The sequence below is a fragment of the Sorex araneus genome, chromosome 2 (assembly GCF_027595985.1).
Source record: "Sorex araneus isolate mSorAra2 chromosome 2, mSorAra2.pri, whole genome shotgun sequence".
Lineage (NCBI taxonomy): Eukaryota > Metazoa > Chordata > Mammalia > Eulipotyphla > Soricidae > Sorex > Sorex araneus.
In genome coordinates, this window is record NC_073303.1 from 340,126,258 (window position 1) to 340,146,820 (window position 20,563).

Sequence of the window (20,563 nt, forward strand, 5' to 3'; positions counted from 1 at the left end):
GGGGAAAGCATTCAGTCTTCCTTAAATAAGTGACAGTTTACGTCAGTGAAACTCTTCTGAGTTTGTAAATTTATTTTCCTTAAAGTCTGAATTGATAAATTCAATACCCTTAGCAGTTGTAGACGCATTCAGAGTACCGATTTACTATTAAGTAAGTCTTGATTTTACTTTTAAGGACTTGAAGTAATTCATATAATCATACTAGATGTCAAATTTAACTTGCAAAATTATTTGTAGTCATTTTACTGTTGATATCTGAAGGGATTCAGTAATGGACCCTTTACCCTGATATTCATAATTATTTTTATACTTCATTTTTTATAATTTTAGTTCTTAGCATATTAGACACATATCTATTAAAATCTAGATATGTAAGGCAATATTTAACAATACTCTGCATTTACTTAGATATCTCATTTTACTTGGCATTTTTCTACTCCACTCATTGAGAGGAATACTGAGAAGAGAGTGCCATCTTATCAGATACAGGTTGGGGTTTCCATTCATATTCTCTTTTGTTGTTATCAGAGATGGGAAAGTTATTCGTATTAAAAGTGGAAAGAGTTTGGCATTTTGGCTGTGGTTTTGGACCACTTATAATGCCATTCTGACTGGAAGGGATTAAAGTGCCATACTACCACTCTGCACACAGTCTCTCTGAACAATTCTGGGAGTTATTCCCTCATTACCATTTGGGAGTGGACAAAATTCTGAGTCTCCACAATTAATTAATATCAAATATATAAAAATAAAACAGTTATTTTCAGCTATCAGAAAATAATGCTAACTTGGCAAAACAGTAATTCTTAAAATAATTTTTTAATTTAGACTTATTTCCACACCTCACAAGACTCAGTGGATTCAAAAACAAACATGAGAAAAATTCTGAAGAGGGGCAGAAAAGCTAGTATAGTGGGTAAAGCCCATGCTTGCACATCCCTCCCCAATACCCCATAACATCCCCTGAGGCGTCCCAGGAGTTATAGCTTAGCAGAGAACAGAGAATGAGCCCTGAGCACTGCTGGATGTGGCAGTCACAAGGAAGGAAAGAAGGAAGGAAGGAAGGAAGGAAGGAAGGAAGGAAGGAAGGAAGGAAGGAAGGAAGGAAGGAAGGAAGGAAGGAAGGAAGGAAGGAAGGAAGGAAGGAAGGAAGGGAGGGAGGAAGGGAGAAAGGAAGGGAGAAAGGAAGGGAGGGAAGGAGGGAGGGAGGGAGGGAGGGAAAAGGGAGGGAGGAAGGAAGGAAGAAGGAAGGGAGGAAGGAAGGAAGGAAGGAAGGAAGGAAGGAAGGAAGGAAGGAAGGAAGGAAGGAAGGAAGGAAGGAAGGAAGGAAGAAAGATGGAAATGAGGGAGGGGGAGAGAGAAGGAGGGAGGGAAGGAGGGAAGAAAGAAAATTTGAAGAATAAAACATATTAGAAAATTATTTTAAAACAAGGAAATAGTGCAAAACTGCAAAGCACATCTGTGTTCAATCACCAGCATTATATGGCCTCTAAAGTCCCATGTTCCAAATTCAGGAATATTCCTAGCACCACTGCAGTGACTCTCAGGTGCATTACCAGGCCCAAGTAGCACTGGTTGTCAACTAAACACCAACCCAATTTTCCTGAGCACTGAATCTCACACCTCTGCTCAGTTTTTGCCAGAAATGGTCTCAGGGCACCCAAAACCACTATAATGACCTTACCTAAAAAAAGAAGAACAAAAAAGAGAAAATCTAAAATTTAGGCAAAAGACAAAGTAAAAATGCAGGTTATAAAGTGGGATATGCATTTTACATAATTTTTAGAAGAGGGATAGTATTTAGGATGAGCATGTAGAGAAGTGTTACTCATAAATAATAAAGGCAAAGACTGAAATATTTAAGAAATTTTAGTAATTTTACATCTCAGATTTTTTACATTTCACAAAAACACAAAGAAAAAATAACTTTTAAAAATCATCAAAGTCTCGGGCCAGGTCCGGTGCCAGCCCGAGCTCCGCTGAGATTTGACCCAGGTGGCCATGCCTTTGCACAGCCACTTTGCTGTGGAACGACCAGGATCCAGAGACAGCTATATTACTTGGGGTCCCAGAGAGTGCTTGCAGCCATGTCTCCAGACTGTGAACTAAGTTTTTTTACTCCATGCTGCTCCAGGAAGGAAAATAATTCAATTTCCAACTTAAATCTCCCTGGACTTAATTACTAAAATACAGAAATCCTAAACTTTATATCTCTTCATTCTCATCAGTGGGAAACTAAATATCAAATGTTTCCTTGTCAATAGGGCCGTATTCTTGGGGGATAAACTCCAACAAGAATAGTGAGTTTTGTGTTGAAACTCCAACAACAATAGTGAGTTTTGTGTTGAAATATGGAATGTAATCAAGGTAAAGAGAAAAGGAAGTGAAATTTATCAGTTATGCAGGGCGGGGTGGGGATGGGAGGTATACTGGGTTTTTATTTTTATTTTTTGGTGGTGGAATATGGGCAGTGGTGAAAGGACGGGTGTTTGAGCATTGTATAACTAAGACATAAGCCTGAGAACTTTGTAACTTTCCACATGGTGATTTCCACATGGTAATAAAATAAATTAAAAAAAATAAAAAATGAATACTTTAAAAAAATAAAAAATAAATATCATGGAAATACTTTATTTTTAAATTTCTCCAATACAAAATGATCTCTAGCATTTAAAAACAATTTCAAAGAATAATGCTAGACTAATGTAAGACATAAAGAGGGAAACATGCATCTAAATTACTGTTAACCATGGCCCTGTGATACTCAATTTTAGGCATACATTGCATGAATATAAATCATTGACTTTAAAAGATGTGAGCACATCTTTTCATGTGAGCGCACCTTCATTATTGCAGTAATATATATGTGTGTGTGTATATATGCATATATATCTGTGTGTATACACACACACACACACACACATATATATATATATATATATATATATATATATATATATACATATACACAGAAGTACCACAAATGTCCAATGAAGGATGACTGGGTATGGAAGTTCTGGAACAGTACTCAAATGTAAGGAAATATGAAATCTTAGACCTTGCTGCAACTTTTATGAAAGAGGAGGACATCATGGTAAGTGAAATAAATCAGAAGGAGAATAGTAAATACCAGACGATCCCACTCATCTGCAATAGACAGGGGTGGGTAAAGAGACCATATTAAATGAGCTCATCTCCTTGGCCTTTGATTGCAAAGCTAAGGCTGCCTGACAGTATGGGGAGGAGAGGAAGAGGAAAAGTCAGATTAGAAGTGTCTTGAGAACAGTGCTGGAGGATCTTAGGAAGTTTAATAGTATTGAAGGTCCTATGATTTGTTTATCAAAACAGTAAAAAATAGTACATGCTAGCTAAACTATAGTAATTTAAGAATGGACAAGAATGCGAGCCAGGAAAACTCTATACTACAAAGTCATTTTTGAAAAGTGATGATACAATAGAACATTTCTGGACAAACACATTCTAATGTGTTTGATGCATTGTAAGAAATGTTGAAAGGAATTCTTTTAAAGAAAAACAACAGACCAAGAAACATAGAAACATATACATGGTGACAAAAATGAAGAACCAAAACAACATATAAATGAAATGACCAGAGAATAACTTCAAGATAAATATGAATATGGCAGAATCTGTTTAGTCTAAAGAGAGTGACTACACAACACACACACACACACACATACACACATGCACACCAAGTATCTTAGATACAAATGACTGGTATTATACCCATGGTAACCACACACAAAAATTCTGGAGTAGAGAAACTTAGATTAAAAAGTAAATAGAAAAAAAAAATAAAAAAAATAAAAAGTAAATAGAGACAACATGAGGGAAACTGCAAATGCAAAAGCATGTAGAAATTCACAAAAAGGAGAAAAATATAAAACAAATATAAAACAAAATAAAATCTGGTAATAAATAAGTTCTTGTATGTTAATCATAATATGGAAGGCCTGAATTCACCAACTAAAGGATAGCATGACTATAAGGAGAAAAAGCAGGATTAATTTGTATTATGCACACCACAAACTATATCAGATATTTAGACAAACAGATTCACATGGAAGACTGGAATAAGGCATTTAAAGTTAACATCATGAGAAAGAGAAGAACATTTTTACTAGATAATTTGTATTATTATCTTATTATTATTATTATCCCCTCAGAGGGGACAGGTTGCCTTTCCCTCCCCACCCTAAGCAGAGCCTTGACAGTTGAAGACCTCCGGAACCCAGCCACAGCCATGCTCAAAGCGACTCTCTATGCATTCGGACGAGCCTCACACATGAAGGGACCAGCAGAGAAACCCAGCTGTGTGGGACCCGGGGTTGAGATCTCTAAGGCTGTTCAGATTGAGACTGGGCCTTCTCCACCTAGACCCGGCATTTTCCAGAAGCTTGGCAGCCACACCCACAAACTGCCCCAGGCACCATGTAATCCCACCAATGGTCAACATCCAGAGACTATAAGACCAAGCTCCGGAAGTGCATCGCCACAAAGCTGCTGCACAATATCTAATAGCCTTGTTCTCCCTCTTTGAGAACCTGACAAGCTACAAGTGTCTATTGCCCACATGGAAGTGCCTTGAAAGCTCCTTATGGCGTATTCATATCCCAAGTACAGTAAAAGATATATACATACCTCTTGTAGAGCCCAGCAAGCTACCAAGAGTATCCTGCCCACACAGCAGAGCCTGGCAAGCTACCCATGGCGTATTCAATATGCTAAAAACAGTAACGACAGGTCTCATTCCCCTGACCCTGAAAGAGCCTCCAATCGTTGGAAAAAATGAGTAAAGAGAGGCTGCTAAAATCTTAGGGCTTAGGGCTGAGTGTAATAGAGACATTACTGGTACCCGCTTGAATAAATCGATGAACAATGGGATGACAGTGATGCAGTGATATATATATATATATATGTGTGTGTGTGTGTGTGTATACATATATATACATAAAATGGACTACTACTCAGCTATTAAAAAATATCAAATCAGGTCTTTCATGATAACCTGGGTGGAAGTGAAGTGATAATACAAATTAAGACAAGTGAGGACATGAAAGACCCTTGCTGCATAATTTTACTTATCTGTGAATATAAACAGCCAAAACAACACAGCAACCCACCCCCACCCCCAGACTCCCACCCCTACCCCACCACCATCACCATGCACTTTGGGAAAAGGTTCCTATAAAAAGTGGTTCAGAGAATAAATGCACTCATTTATTCACCTAATATTTCTAGAGACTCTAGTGGTGAAAAAAAATTAGATAAATAAAAAGATAAAGGTTTAGGTCGCAATAAGTGCTATGGTGTAAAAGAAAGCATATGTGCTGATGAAAAGTACCAGAGATGCATTGAATAGTCTCTAATTTAGATCAGATGTTTTGGAATGTCTTTTAAGATGATAACTAAGTGGAGAGCTAAATGAAGCAAGAATAAGCATTGCAGACATAGGATTCTTTAGCTTAAAGGTGTTCTGTTAAATATATCTAACCGAGAGAGTATAGCCAGGAAGGCACTTGCCTAGTGTGAAACCGACATGAAGTCTGTCTGCAGTGACCCATATGGTTCTCTGAGCCCAACAGCAGTGACTCCTGACCACAGAGCCAGTGATAATTGCCGTACGTCACCAGGACTGACCCCAATAAAAATAAATTTAATATATATGTTAAAAAATGGAATGCTTTAATTCATTTTTGTTGCAGTTTTCATGAATAAAAATCAGGCCTACATAACTATTTCAGTGCACGGACGTATAACACCACTAGCCTGCCATCACTTCAATTTCCAATGACAAGACATCTCTGCTCTGTATCAAATAAGTGAAGAGATCAATACAAACCTGATATTTGATATTAAAAACAAACATGTTTATGAATCTATTATAGGAAACCAACAGTCTGCCACTGAGCATTAATGTTTTAGAATTTTAATGCATGTGTAGTGAAACAAATCACCTTTTTTCACTATAAATTTATACGTGTGGTTTTACTATAATTTATTGTTCTAAAAATTATTTTTGGAAAGATCTTAGAGCATAAAAAGATGTGATTCTAATAAGACTCACTTGTGATGGCATTATAGATTTGTCCTTAGGAAATCAGAAAATGTGACTGAAATTTTTAGTAATTTGAAATACTGTACCATTTTTTATGTCTCACTTGCTAATAAAGTGTTGAAGATATCCAGGTAAAAAATGGATTTTGAAAAATATCTGCACATTCCTTCAGTATATGTAGACAAGATTTTTTAAAAAAACTAGTTAGAATAGTTCTAAATGCATAGCATACACCTGAAGAAAAACTCATGATATAAAAATTAAAATAATTTTCTTTCCTTAGTTATCTGATGCATGCTAAAATTAGATCTAAAAATGTATCATATGCAATAAAATCCATTACATTTCACAATAGTCAAGCATTGTGGACATTTTTACCAAAAGCATTGTCATGTTTCATTTAAATATTTCAAAGAATAATATTTGGGAGGAATTGGAGAGATGAGTCAATGGTCTGAGCACATGCCTAGCACATAGGAACCCCAGATTTGATCCCTGCCACCATGAGTTTCTCATTCTTACCTGGAGTAGTAGTCCCTGAATGTTGCCAAATAAACTCCCCACAAAAACATGAAGAATCTGGGATAGCCTAATCACTTTTGAAAACCCAAGTAATATTCCTACTGAAGTATGTCAAGTATGTTGTGATTTATTTTATTCTTGCTATTATATTTCTAATTAAAATTATGTCTTTGTAAATAAATAAAAATGTTTAGTTTCTAATAATATCATCTTTGTGAGTCAGTTGTCTAGTGTGTTGAGAACAGATGGCTTCATCAGAGAATTGAAGTAGATACAGCATTGTCCTACCTCAGTGACACTACATTCTTATACAGATCAAAAGACTTGAATTTTCACTTGAGATCCAGAAATTGTTTGATGCTGAGTTATTTTATATTTGGAACAACCCAGGTTGTAAGTGCTCCAGGTGGTTCTGTGTGCCTCTCTCCAGATTTTATATCAGTAACATTTATGGTAATACAGGTAAGAGACATTATGTTATCTGCATTATTTTCAGATCCATAAATATTCATTCAGATCTGAGGAGATCTAACTTAAATATATTTTAAAATCAATGGTTTAAGAATAGTTATTTTTACATTCAATGCTAATAATGCCTATATTAAAAAACATTTTTAAAATTATTGGAAAACTCACTTTAGCACCTTGGTGTGAAATCCCAAATCATGTTAACATTCTCAAGTCAAAATATATATATATATATATATATATATATATATATACACACACACATGTGCACACGTGCACACATATGTGTGCACATACACAAACACACACATATATATTCATTCTTGAGATGAAAACCTTGACATTGGATAAATACTTGTTGGGGTTTTATTCCACTTTTTATTCAAAGTTCTACTCTACCCCAAAATAGGGATTTAGAGGAGATTTGGACCATCACTGCTAGTACCTTGTAGTTCTTTCCGGTAGTGCTCAGAGAAATGTGGTTTCTGGATCAAACTTGAGTTTCACACGTGCACTGTCATTTGAGCCGTCTCTCCAATATAAAATAATGCATTTTCTAAATAAGACGTTTTCTGTTTCCAATTTCAGTGTTGATTTATTCTCTGACCCATCCCTCTTCTTCCTTTTGCTTTTATTGCCTTCATTGCTGTAATATTTACATACACATTGTAGTTATTGTACACATAATAGTGGTACCTGGGGGTGTCCCACTTATTGTGGCATCAGAGGTTGCATAGTTGGCACATAACTCTGCATGGTGGTGCTGGGTCAAACTTGTGGCCTTATATATGCAAGACAAGTTCTATACCACTGGCACACATCTCTAGACCCTAGTGATGTTATTTTGAAAACAGAAATAAGCAGCTAGAATATGCTGAGGAGATAGTAAAGGGGTCGAAGGGCTATCTTTATGTGTGGTAGCTTATTTAATTACCACTTCTGCAAATGGTCCCCTAATAGCCACCAGGAGTGATGAAACCCTATATAAAACAAGGAATAAGTTCTGAACACAAATAAGAGAGCCTCAAAAACCTTCAAAAATGTAATAATGAGAATACATATCTTAAAAGTAATGCCAGTTAATTTTGTGTTACTAATTCGTCCCTCTCAGAGAGCCCAGCAAGCTACCAAGAGTATCTACCCATAGTGTATTAGATATGCCAAAAACAGTGACAACAAGTTTCACAATGGAGAAGTTTCTGGTGCCTGCTCAAGCAAATCAATGAACAATAGGATGACAGTGCTACAGTGCAGTGAAATTATAAGTATCATTTTGCATCTGGCATTAGTTGTTCATGTTCTTTAAAATACTAAACATTCTGTGCAAATTAGAAGCCATGAAATTTATGTGATTGATTAGTTTGCTAATACAGCATTTGTAAAATAATGACATTCCCCAAAGCTAATGAAAAGATATAACATAATGTTCATGCATAATAAGAATACTTGTTACCAGTAAAGGAAAATGAGGCTTCTCCTTCTGTAAGAGTGAAAATTGTGATAACATATATTCACCTGTGTTGATGAGAGGATTTTAGAAATTTATGACATTGATAATAAAATATAAACCTTATAAACTCTTTCAAATTACATAAATTCAGTTAGTATGTATTTAGTATATTTTAATTTATTTTGGGGGGTTTGGGGCCACACCTACTGGTGATCAGACTTTACTCCTTGTTCCATGCAGAAGGATGACTCCTGGCAGTGCTCAGGGGATTCTATGAGTAGCAATGGATCAAACTTTGGTCAGTTACATGCAAGGAAAGCACCCTAATCTCGGTACTATCTCTCTAACTCCTATGTTCAGTACTTTAATGTTGAAGTACTTAATACTGTTTTAGGTGTTTTTGTTTTCTGTTTAGCGGAGGATACATTTACCTGAAATAGACATTTATCAGCCTTTTTGTTCTGGAAAAAGAACTTCATCAAAGTTTAGTTTAGTATCTAAACTTGTCAGCCACGTATGACTAACACTATATCAGAAGAAAAATGTTTTCAGATAAAGGACGATATATATTATTTTTCCCGGAATTGATTAGCATGGAAACAATAAACTATAGAGGTTTTACTTCTCAGGTAAATTCTATATATTTTTTTCTTTCTAGGAAGTCGCCATTGTAGTCAAGTTGGAACTTTTCCCACTAATACTCTTCCCACTCTCATAAGAATATGGTATCTACATAATCAAATAATCTATTTTTGTTTCTACCAGTCATACTCATATTTCATATTTCTCTATATTGATTTTGAAGCAAATATTTCTCCTTTATTTAATGTCTTGACTCTTATAAAACCTTTGGGCAAACAAATTCAATGAATAAAAGCATAGTCTTGAGAACTCTAGGATTTTTTATTATTATTATTGATCTGGGTTTCTGTTTTTGACCAGGTATGATCCTCCCATAAGAAGGGATTCCTGTAAATAAGGAAAATAAAGAATTCACATTTCATGGCCTCAAACGCTCAGCTTTAGAAAAATTACTGAGAAAGTCTCCTTGAGCTGAACTCTGTGTCAAAAAGCCCTAGCTTTTCTTTAATTGATTGAAACAAAACAGTATTAGGTATACAAAGCCTTTAAAAGAACTGGATCATCTATATGCATTTTTAAACTCTTGATCAAGCTACATGTGAGCTTCAGCCCTTAGGATTATTCTACATGAGCAACTGGATTATTCTACGTGAGCAACTGTCAGAATTAGCTGAATTGTATGAACTGAAAAAGAGGAATGGAGGGGGAGAGAGAAAATATAGCTGGTAAGGAACTTGCAAATGATCCCCTATGGGACCTTGAAACAGCCTGGAGTGATTCCTGAGTACAGAGACAGGAGTAAACCCTGAGAAAAATTTCCTTCCCTAAAATAACATTAATATGGAGTGGGCTGGAGAGAGTGGGTAGGGCACTGCCTTGCACAGCATCAGATCTGGACTTGAGCTCCTGTACCACACACAGTCTGAAGAGTGCAGCCAAAGCCCTGAGCACAGCTCAGGGTGAAGGGAAGAAGAACTTAGGAGACTGAAGCTGATATTAATATGCCAAGTGTGCTAAAACATTTGACTTGATTGAATTCTTTTTTGTAACTTAAATTTTAAAAACACTTCGGCCAAGAAGTGGTCAGAGGCCCTAGATTCTCTGGCTTAACTGGTTGGTGCAATGCTTGGATTTCCTGATGTGATGCTGCCCCAGGGCAGTAGTTCTGGGGGAAGACCAAGGCAGACTGGAAAGTTCTGGGGGTACCAGGGGACATGCTGGTCCGTATTGTGAATTCAGGCCATCTCTTCAGCTCTAATTTCATTCTTTACTTATTTTGACTTTATTATTTTTATTTTGGAGCCATGGTTTTAAATTTTATTAATATTAATATGTTAGTGATGCAGTGTTGTTGGGCTGGAGTGATAGCACAGCGGTAGGGCGTTAGCCTTTCACGAGGCCAACCCGTGTTCGATTCCTCCGCCCCTCTCCGAGAGTATTGCGCCCCCATGGCAGAGTCTGGCAAGCTACCCATGGCTTATTGGATATGCCAAAAACAGTAACAATAAGTCTTAGAATGAGAGATGTTACTGGTGCCTAATCGAACAAATTGATGAGCAATGAGATGACAGTGACAGTGACAGTGACAGCAGTGTTGTTACACTATATCATCAAGAGACTACCCACATTCCTCCATCACCATCTCTTAGTCCCCTCTCATCACCACCCCTTACCCCTCCCCCACCAAATTAGCAACTGTGCTTTTTTTCTTGTTTTGTTTTGAACAACTTTTTTTTTCAAATTTTTTCAAAATTTTAAGTTTTCTGTTATTGAATCACCATGAGATACATTTACAAGCTTTCATGTTTGAGTTTCAATCATGCAATGATCAAATACCCATCCCTTCACCAGTGCACATTCTCCACCGCCAATGTCCCCAGTACACACCCCCTCCTTTTCCAACCCTTCTCCTGCCCTCACGGTGCATCTATACTTTTATACACAGACTCTAGACATCCATTATCATTGATCACTGCTCATTCCCTTACTGTAGCTTTTTAAACTCCACACATGAGATAGGTTATTTAGTATTTGTCCTCATTTTGACTCACTTTTGTCAGCCAGATAGCCTCTAATTCTATCCATATAGCAGCAAAGAGTGGGATGTCATCTTCTCTACAGTTGAATATCATTCCATTGCATACACAAACCACAGTTTGTCCACTCTTCTCTCCTTGATTAGTGGATGTTTCAAGACCCAAACATTGTGAATAGTGCTGCAAAAACAAAGGAGTGCACATATATATTTGAATTAACATTTCAAGTCTTTGGGGGTAAAATGCCCAAAAGTAGAATTTTTGATCATATATGAGAGCTCACTTTCTAAGGTTTTGAAAAATGTCAATATTCTTTTCCAATGAGATCCAGAGCTTAGAATCTGCTTCTGTGCAGGCATGAGTAGCCAGATAAAGTTCATATTCACCAGTTTCATGCTGGGCCTGTGGTACTGCATTTGTCTCAACCTTATCTGCTGTCAAACTTTTCACCACAAACCTACAGTGCCTCCCCACTTTTCCAGCACTCAGAGCCTCACAACTACCCTCCTTGCTTCACTTCAGTTTGGAAAAATAACCAACAGAACTATTCTTCCTTAAATCTTAGAATATCTTCAGAGTCTGTCTCGTTGTCTGTTTGATTCCTTGACACAGATGAACATTACGGTCAGGAAGGACTTTGATCTTCACCTGGTACCACCAGTAGATTTCTACCTGAAGCCCCAACCTGAGATGCTGCTGTGTGCCCTTCCTGACTGGAATCACAGATGCAGATCCCTTGATGCAATTGGTGATGTCAAAGCCAATCATATCTGGGCCCCGCCTTCTCCTCAGACATGTGTGATGAAGATTCCTGCGCTCATTTGGTGAGCATTCATGCTGTCTTTTCTATACAGCGACTGTGCTCAGCTGGTATCATTTTCCCTCCCTCAATCCTGGGCCTCACAAATGAAGCTCCTTACCATTTGGAGTCTCCTCACAAGAAGTCTCCTAGAGCTTTTTGCTGCTCACTCTTGTGAGAGGAACCCTTTCCTCTCACAAATTTTACTCACCATAACATTTAGTTGCATTTTCTTAGTTCTTTTTTTTTCCTCCAATTTCTTGGGTTTTTTAAAGTATATTTTTAGTCATGTTTCTGATATTTAAATGTTATGTTCTTTAACCACAAATAGTTTTTTGATGGTTCATGTTTTACCTGTTCTATTTTTAAACTGTTCTAATTGTCATGTTTCAGGAAAACTGCAATTAATTTCCAAAATGGGAAATTAAAATAATAAGGTTTTTTTTTTTTTAACAAATTTGATGTAGGAAATTACTCCTAACCTGTATTCCAGACTGCTGTTCATGCTTCTTTTTTTTCCCTCTTTTTTTTTGCTTTGTTTTCCCCTTTCTATTGTTTCCTCTGCTAATCTTGCTGAACGTTATCTCCTCCATTTGTTGGAAAAAAATGTTAAACTGAGAATGTTCAAACCAAGTTTTTGGTTATACAATATCTTTTATAGTTATGAAAAATAAGTTAGATTTATTTTACTTTTTTGCTTTTTGTGTCACACCTGGCAATTCACAGGGTTTAATCCTAGCTCTGCACTCAGGAATTACCCTTGGCAGTGCTCAGGGGACCATATGGGATGCTGGGAATCGAACCCGGGTCGGTCGCGTGCAAGGCAAACGCCCTACCTGCTGTGTTATCGCTCCAGCCCCAACTTACTTTAAAAGTTACTTCCCCTCAGTTGAGCTAGGAAAGACTCACTATCCAAACTTTCTCAACCTTTGTATAAGACTTCAAGAAGACAATTTTATGTCCAGGGGATCTGTTGAATCCCTAGGACAAAGTTAGACACAGAATTTCCTACTTCCCCTTCGTTCTTTATGAATAATTAGCTAAGACTAGAGCTATTTGACAATTAAAGAAATACATTGATATAAGGATAAACATTTGCATTTATCTAAGACTTTTCTGATATTAAAGAAAACCTGTAATTTATGCCATCTTCATCTTGTGTAGTGCTCCCCAAAATATGTATAAAGACAGCTCTGCTCAGACATTATTTATGGATTTTCCTATTGCAATGGTCAGAATAAAATAAAATCTCTAACTAATTGTTTGGCTTTGAAACTGATTTGATTCTTATGTTTTCTTATTCCTATTCTCTTTGCCCCAATACTACCTTCGTCCCTGTCCCAGTATTTCAAGATACCCACATAGTTTCTCAGATTTTATTCAAGGTGAGGTTTGAAAACAAAGAAATGCTTCTCTTGTCTTGATAAGCAGTAAGAATGATGAGTAACAGATGGGTATGTGTCTCCTAAAGTGAGAAAAGAAAAGATTAATTGTATACAATAACGATGATGCTTCTGAACTGAATAACATTTTAAAAACCACATAGAACTCAGTGATGACAGAAGGGTTTAATTTGCATCCATCATTAGGAAAACTTAGATTTGAGATTTATGATTGTAAATCTAACATTAATTGAAATTCGGAGTTGTTATTTTATTATTATTTAATAATAATAATAAATAATACTAATTATTATGTATTATTATATATTATTACCCAGCAGTGCTCAGGTGCAACTCACGGCTCTGTACTCAGGAGTCAACCCCATTGAGGCTCAAGATTGAACAGAGCAGTACTAGGAGTAGAATCCAAGAGCCCCACTGAGAACAGGTGCTTAACCCATTGGGCTATTTCTCTGACCAACAAAACTATCCAAGTTGAAATATATGCATAAATGTATTTGATATGTACATTATGTGCATTTATTTTTTAAAGAAAACCATTAATAGTGCAGCTTTTAATTAAAAATACATGCATGTTTGTTACAAGTGCAAGACATGTAATCATATATAAAATGTGTAGCTGCTTAATTACATTGAGGGAAAATTTAATGTTAAACTTTCAGAAATGTTTGCCATTTTAATTAAGTTCTCTAACTAAATAGTCATTCAATTTTATATTTTTTTAATTTGTAAAAGTTATAAATCCATAAAATATAAGTACTGATTCAATGATCAGATTTCTTCATTTTAATAAACTAATTCTCCATGTGTAAAAGCTATAGCATTTATACACTTATAAGATGCACAAATAACGAGTTTCAGAAAATTTGATTTGCATTGGTAGCAGAAAGACATAAACATTTCTATACTTCTCATATTGTAAAGGAATTCTGCTTCTGGGTGTAGACACATTACTCTAAGTGATAGGGTTCATGCCACTACACAGCATGCATTCTTGGATCAACACCAGCTCTTCAATCCCAATACATTTTAGAGTGTATTTTTGATGAATAAATTACCAAACTAATGAGACGCACTAAGAGGTTAAGGATTGATCAACTACTTAATCTTTTTAATGAAGGACACAGCATGAAACACATTCCTCCAAATAGATACAATAAACAATCTTCTAAAACCTAATTAGAATAAGATACAAAGCAAGGTGAAAAGTCTTGGAATATTTTTTCTATCACTTAATGACTTAGCATTTTCTGTAACAATGAAAAAGCTTGAAGTCATCAACCTTATTGATATTTGAAACAGGTGAGAACTAGATACAGAAGAATAAAGTAAGTTATAGTTTTCCAGAACTTAGAGAAGATTTGGAAAGTTTTTGGCGACTTTGAGCAAATACTATGTGCATTTAGAACTGTATGTGAATTATCTTTAGCTTCTTACATGACACCGTTTCCATTTGTTTTAAAATTTAAATAAACATGAATTTTTATTTAATTTGGTTATGTAAAAATAGGTTCACTGGGGGCTTTTATAAAAGTGCTTAGTAGAAAATCGCTTTATTTTCATAACTAATCCTTAAAAACTATCATAACAAGTGAAATATGTAATGTATTGAGCCTCTTAACCTACGTGGTCTATAAAATCAAAATTTGTTATAGGAAGTAGAGCAATACAGGATAGCATTTAGAAAGACTGAATATAAATTAGTCTAATATTTGAGTTCATAATACACATACTTTCATAACCTTTCCCTTTTCAACTAAATTATAAGAGATTATCAGCATTACTGATGATTAATTAGACTATAACATATGCACTAGAGTAATATAATATTTTATTCTTTATGTTTCACTCCATCTGCTTGGATTAAATATTTCTAATCTATTGCTTGCTTCTTCAACTTCAGATATCATAGAATTTAAGAAGATATGAATGTGTAATTCAATATTTCACTCAATTAATCTGGAATCTGTTTGAAATGTATTTAATGAAGAACTATGCCTTAGTTGTGGCATCAGTACCAAAGGTCAATCAATGATATTAGAGGTTTAACATCCTGAAGGTACCAAAACACAAAAGTAAAACTCAGTTGGATATACCCAGAATTTACTGATTACAAGCATAAATTTTAAAAACATCATAATAAAACATATTTTTATTAATAGACCAGCATCTTACACAATAAATAATTAATTAATACAAGTATCACTGGCATAGATTATACAATAAAAGGTGTATTTCAATAGAAAGTAACAGCTACTTTCTATGTGCCTTTGCTATGCTATCTGTTCTATGAGAACACATAACCTAGGCGGCATGTGCTGAAGTGGCAGAGAAACGTTGTTGGTGGTAGGAATTTTATTGCTGCAATGAAGATCACAGAGATTGGAGTTTGAAATGAGTTCTACTGTGTAAACTTTGCCACCTGGTACTTTCTTGCCAGGGCCCTAGATTCCTTAGCAATACAAAAGTGCTCTTAAATTTCTGTGTTGGTAGTTTCAAAGCCAATTTTAGTGAATCCACCAGTCACCAGTCCCTGGGAAAACTGCTTCCAGGGAGAGATTGTCACATCCTCCAAACCACAAATCTTAGGCTCCTCCAATTTTCCTAAACCCAGAGAAGCCTAAATTTCTGTGGGGGAAAACTAGATGGGAAAAGTTGCAAAATGCTTTGACATAGAAAGTAGTTGAATCTCATAATCTCATATATCACAATAAAAATACTTTAAATATTTCTAATTGCTAATTGTGTTGAAGAATCAAAATTTTCCCCAGAATCAATTTTTTTCATTTTCATTAAGTTAATTTCTTCCATGGAGTGTAAATCATACTTTTGAACCTATTTAGTAATCACATTCTCTTGTTTATAATTCTATAGTTTATAAAAGTTGACAATCCTTTTCCACAGAATACTTGAATCTAACTATCAGTTTAGAATGAACTTACTTTCAAACATTGATTCAAATTAAATAGTTCTATAATTTGTATAAGGACCATAAAAATATGCTTAAAATGCAAGGACAACTACTTTCTGTCTTAGTTCATGGGGAATTACCATATGAGGCTTTCAACCCTTTCAACCCTTTCAACCCTTTTAAACCTTCAATCCTTGGGTTTCAATGATACAGCAAAAGCTAGGATATAGCATGCATCCGTGTCAGTGTCTCATAGCACTTCCTTCTGGAAATATATGACAGCACAATTATTGATGCTGAAATAACTATAAAACATATAATTTTGTAAAACTTACATGATATATAAACTTTCTTGCATTGCTCTAGCTTTGAAATAACTATTTTAACAAAAATCATGTAAGTCACATTTCTTGCTTGTGAATCACAATTTAGTTTTATTAATAATTATTTCATGACACACTGCTTCAGTCAATATCAAATATCTGTATCAAAACTAAACTTTCATTCAGTTCTTTCTCAATATGATCAGATTTGTTTCCAATAAGTAGTATTTGTAACTACTTACAAATACTAGTCTATTTACTTTATTCATTCTAAAATGTTTACTTTATTCTAAATGATAGCCTTGGTCCAGTAAAATTGCAAAAGTTTCTTAAGTGGTAAATAATTCTGTATATGTCCAAAGGATTGGAGTGATAGCACAGCGGGTAAGGCATTTGCTTTGCACTTGGCCGACCTGGGTTTGATTCCTCTGTCCCTCACAAAGAGCCCAGCAAGCTATCGAGAGTATCCAACCCACACAGCAGAGCCTGACAAGCTACCCACGGCGTATTTGATATGCCAAAAACAGTAATAACAAGTCTCACAATGGAGACCTTACTGGTGCCCACTCAAGCAAATTGATGAACGGGAAGACAGTGCTACAGTGCTATATGTCCAAAATAATTTGGTAAATTCAAAACTGTTTCAGAATTGTCAGTTGTCTCTTCCAGACAACTCTACAGTTAAAAAACTAATTCTCTACACTTTAATTACTTCTATTATTCACCAAAATTTCAATTGGGCTGGGCTGGAGCTATAGCACAGGGGCCAGGGCATTTTTGCCTCACATGCGGCCGACCTGGGTTTGATTCCTCCACCCCTCTTGGAGAGCCTGGCAAGCTACTGAGAGTATCTTGCCTGCACATCAGAGCCTGGCAAGACATCTGTGGTGTATTCAATATGCCAAAATCAGTAACAACAATTCTCACAAGGGAGATGTTACTGGTGCCCACACAAGCAAATCAATGAGCAAAGGGATAACAGTGATACAGTGATACAATTGTGCTATAGACTATCCAAAATATATTATTTTATTAAAAAATAGAGCTCTCCATATATATTGCTTTATGGGATTTTGTATCTGTAAAACATATTACTTTTATTTCCTAATTTAAGGAATTTAGAAAATGAAACTTTGTCATAACTGTATTTAATTATCAAAACTCTAAATTTAGTATGCCTTCCTTTCTAAGACCTATAACACTATTTTATCAATATTTGTGTAATATTTGTCTTTTGTGTCCTTCCTTTTCTTTCCTTTATCCTTAAAAGGTCACCATTTATAAGTATAAATGCAATTAATTTTCACAAAGTGACTACACAATTATAACTAACTACACATTAGAATATTGTAATGTATAGTTATAACTATACATTAGAATATTACCTGGACCCAAGTAATCCATATCAGTGTCATCCCCATCCACTACTCTATTCCAAGGGTAAACTCTATCATGACATCTTAAACCACCGAATCAGTCATATTATAAATTATGTGCTTATATATTTATAGATAGCATTACATAACATTATCTCTATTCTGACATATAGAGCTCAACTGTTTTTTAATTTGACCATGAATTTGTGAATAAATTTCAGTTGTTATAGATTCTTTATTGGCAACAGTCAAAAGACACTAGTTGAATTGTTTATGGAAAAATTGTTAAATGATGTGCAAATGTCTGAGCATCTTCTAATATAATAAAGCCAAATAAAAATAATATATAATCTGAGAATAAGCTAATAAAAACCAAATGGAATAAGACTTCTCTCCTCACTACTCACTTTCAGGTCATAAATTTTATCACAGACATTACTGAGAATATAGCTTTGCTCCTAAAATAAATAATATGATGGATTACGTATTTGGAACAGAAAGCAAGAGAATGTTATCTCTATGACATTGAATTGTAGAAGAAAATCAGTACAATAGAATATTATGGTAATTTCAGGGTAACATTTAAATATTCTCTGCCACTTCTACCCTTTGTTTTTAATGTATACCATTTTTATTAATTCTGCTTGATTGTATCTAGTCTCTTTGGATGGGGGCAGCATTTTCACCAAGCTGAGAGTAGCTTTTTAAATTAAATTAAGTCACTATTAAGCATTTATTTAATAAATAAATACATTTCAACATTTTCATTTTTTAATCTTACAATAATATTTAGACTTTTGGCATCATATTTAATCATAAAACCTTAGCTTTAATGATGAATATTATTTTGATTGATTTAAAGCTATCTTTTCCAAGCTATATTTTTATCTGTAAACTAGGCAACTGTTGTATCATAAAAAATTTAATGTTGGGACTGGAGTGATAGCATAGCGGGTAGGGCGTTTGCCTTGCACGCGGCCGACCCGGGTTCAATTCCCAGCATCCCAGATGGTCCCCTGAGCACCGCCAGGAGTAATTCCTCTGTGCAGAGCCAGGAATAACCCCTGTGCATCGCAGGGTGTGACCCAAAAATTAAAAAAAAAATTAAATGTTGTTAAGTTTTAAACAATAAAGAAAACTACTCTCTCCTGCTTCTGAACTTTTCTCCTATCAATATAAAAATTTAGGAAAAATGTTGTAAATCTAACTAATCTCTAACTCATTATATTTTCAAAGTCCCAATTTATGGAATTCCAGGTAATTCATAGGGATGTCTTGAGAATCCTTCAATGGATACCATCTTTGCAGCAGTCACAATCAGAAGCTAGTTCAGTGGTCTAGAAAAATGTCTGAGACAAAAAGATGAATAAGTATTTATTTATAATTATATCATATGAGAGAAAGAGTGAGACACATTAAAGTCACACTTCAGGCACCGTCTTTCTGTCAGTAGTCAATACAATAAAGGAAATATGTTTCCTCATTTTTGTTGTTGTTTCAGCATTGTTCAATCTACAAAATAAATTGGAAGAAAAAGCATACTGAGTTATCTTCCTGTTTTATTCTAATCATAGTTTGAAATTGTTTCATGAACCAGAGACAAATGTTGTCAGTTGAGTTAGATCAAAGTGACTCATTATATTTTGTCCTATAGAAGCATATTTGAATTCTCAGCCAAATGTGTTTTAGGTTCACTAGCTTCTTAGACATTTTTATCATTAGTGACATCGTGATGATATCATGTATCAATCTTAATCTATCAACCTGGGAAGTTATTAAAGTCACTGAGGAAATAATGTAGAGAGTGATCTTTTTAAATTTTTCTGAATGTAAGTCATGGTTAAGTTGTGCAGCAAAGCCTAGGAAAAGAGAGTAAAATCAGAAAAGTCTGCAAGCAGATGGCTTAATTGTCAAGCCCATCTTATCCATTACTGGGCCATGTGCTCGCTTGGCAGTTCCGTAAATGTTTTTTCTAGGAACAGCATGAACTGCTGCTAAAGCCAGAAAATAGCATCATTGACCAGTGACATTTAATGCTATAGGCACAGAAAATTAGCATTTTATATCAAGGTAGCAGCATTGAATGCTCAGCATTATAGGTGACGGTATTAAATATTTAATAACACAACTACATATACATATATAAAAGTATGTATATTTACTGTATCATACTGAATAAGTCAATGCAGTCCTCACCTTCTCAAAACAGTTCAAAAAAAGGAAAAGAAGTAATTGTGGGTTTGTTAAACAGTACTATAATATTTTTTATCAATTAAAGTGTGTGGGAAATTCTATTTTTAATTTGAAAGCTTTTATGAATCACTCAAGTAATGTATATTTAACTTGCTGGCTGTACACAAAGAAATGTAGAGAAAGGGAAATATTATACATATATACATGCATACATATTTACACTATTTACATTTAACTTTCAGCTTTCCAAACTAATATATTTGTGTATAAAATTAATTGCATATGTAATTACTTCCCACGGATATGTAAATACATCTTATATAAGAATATATTTTTGGCAGAAAAGAGGAAAATAAAATGTTTGTATTATAAAATGATATATACACTCTTCTCTTTATATACTTGACATACATGTTTGATT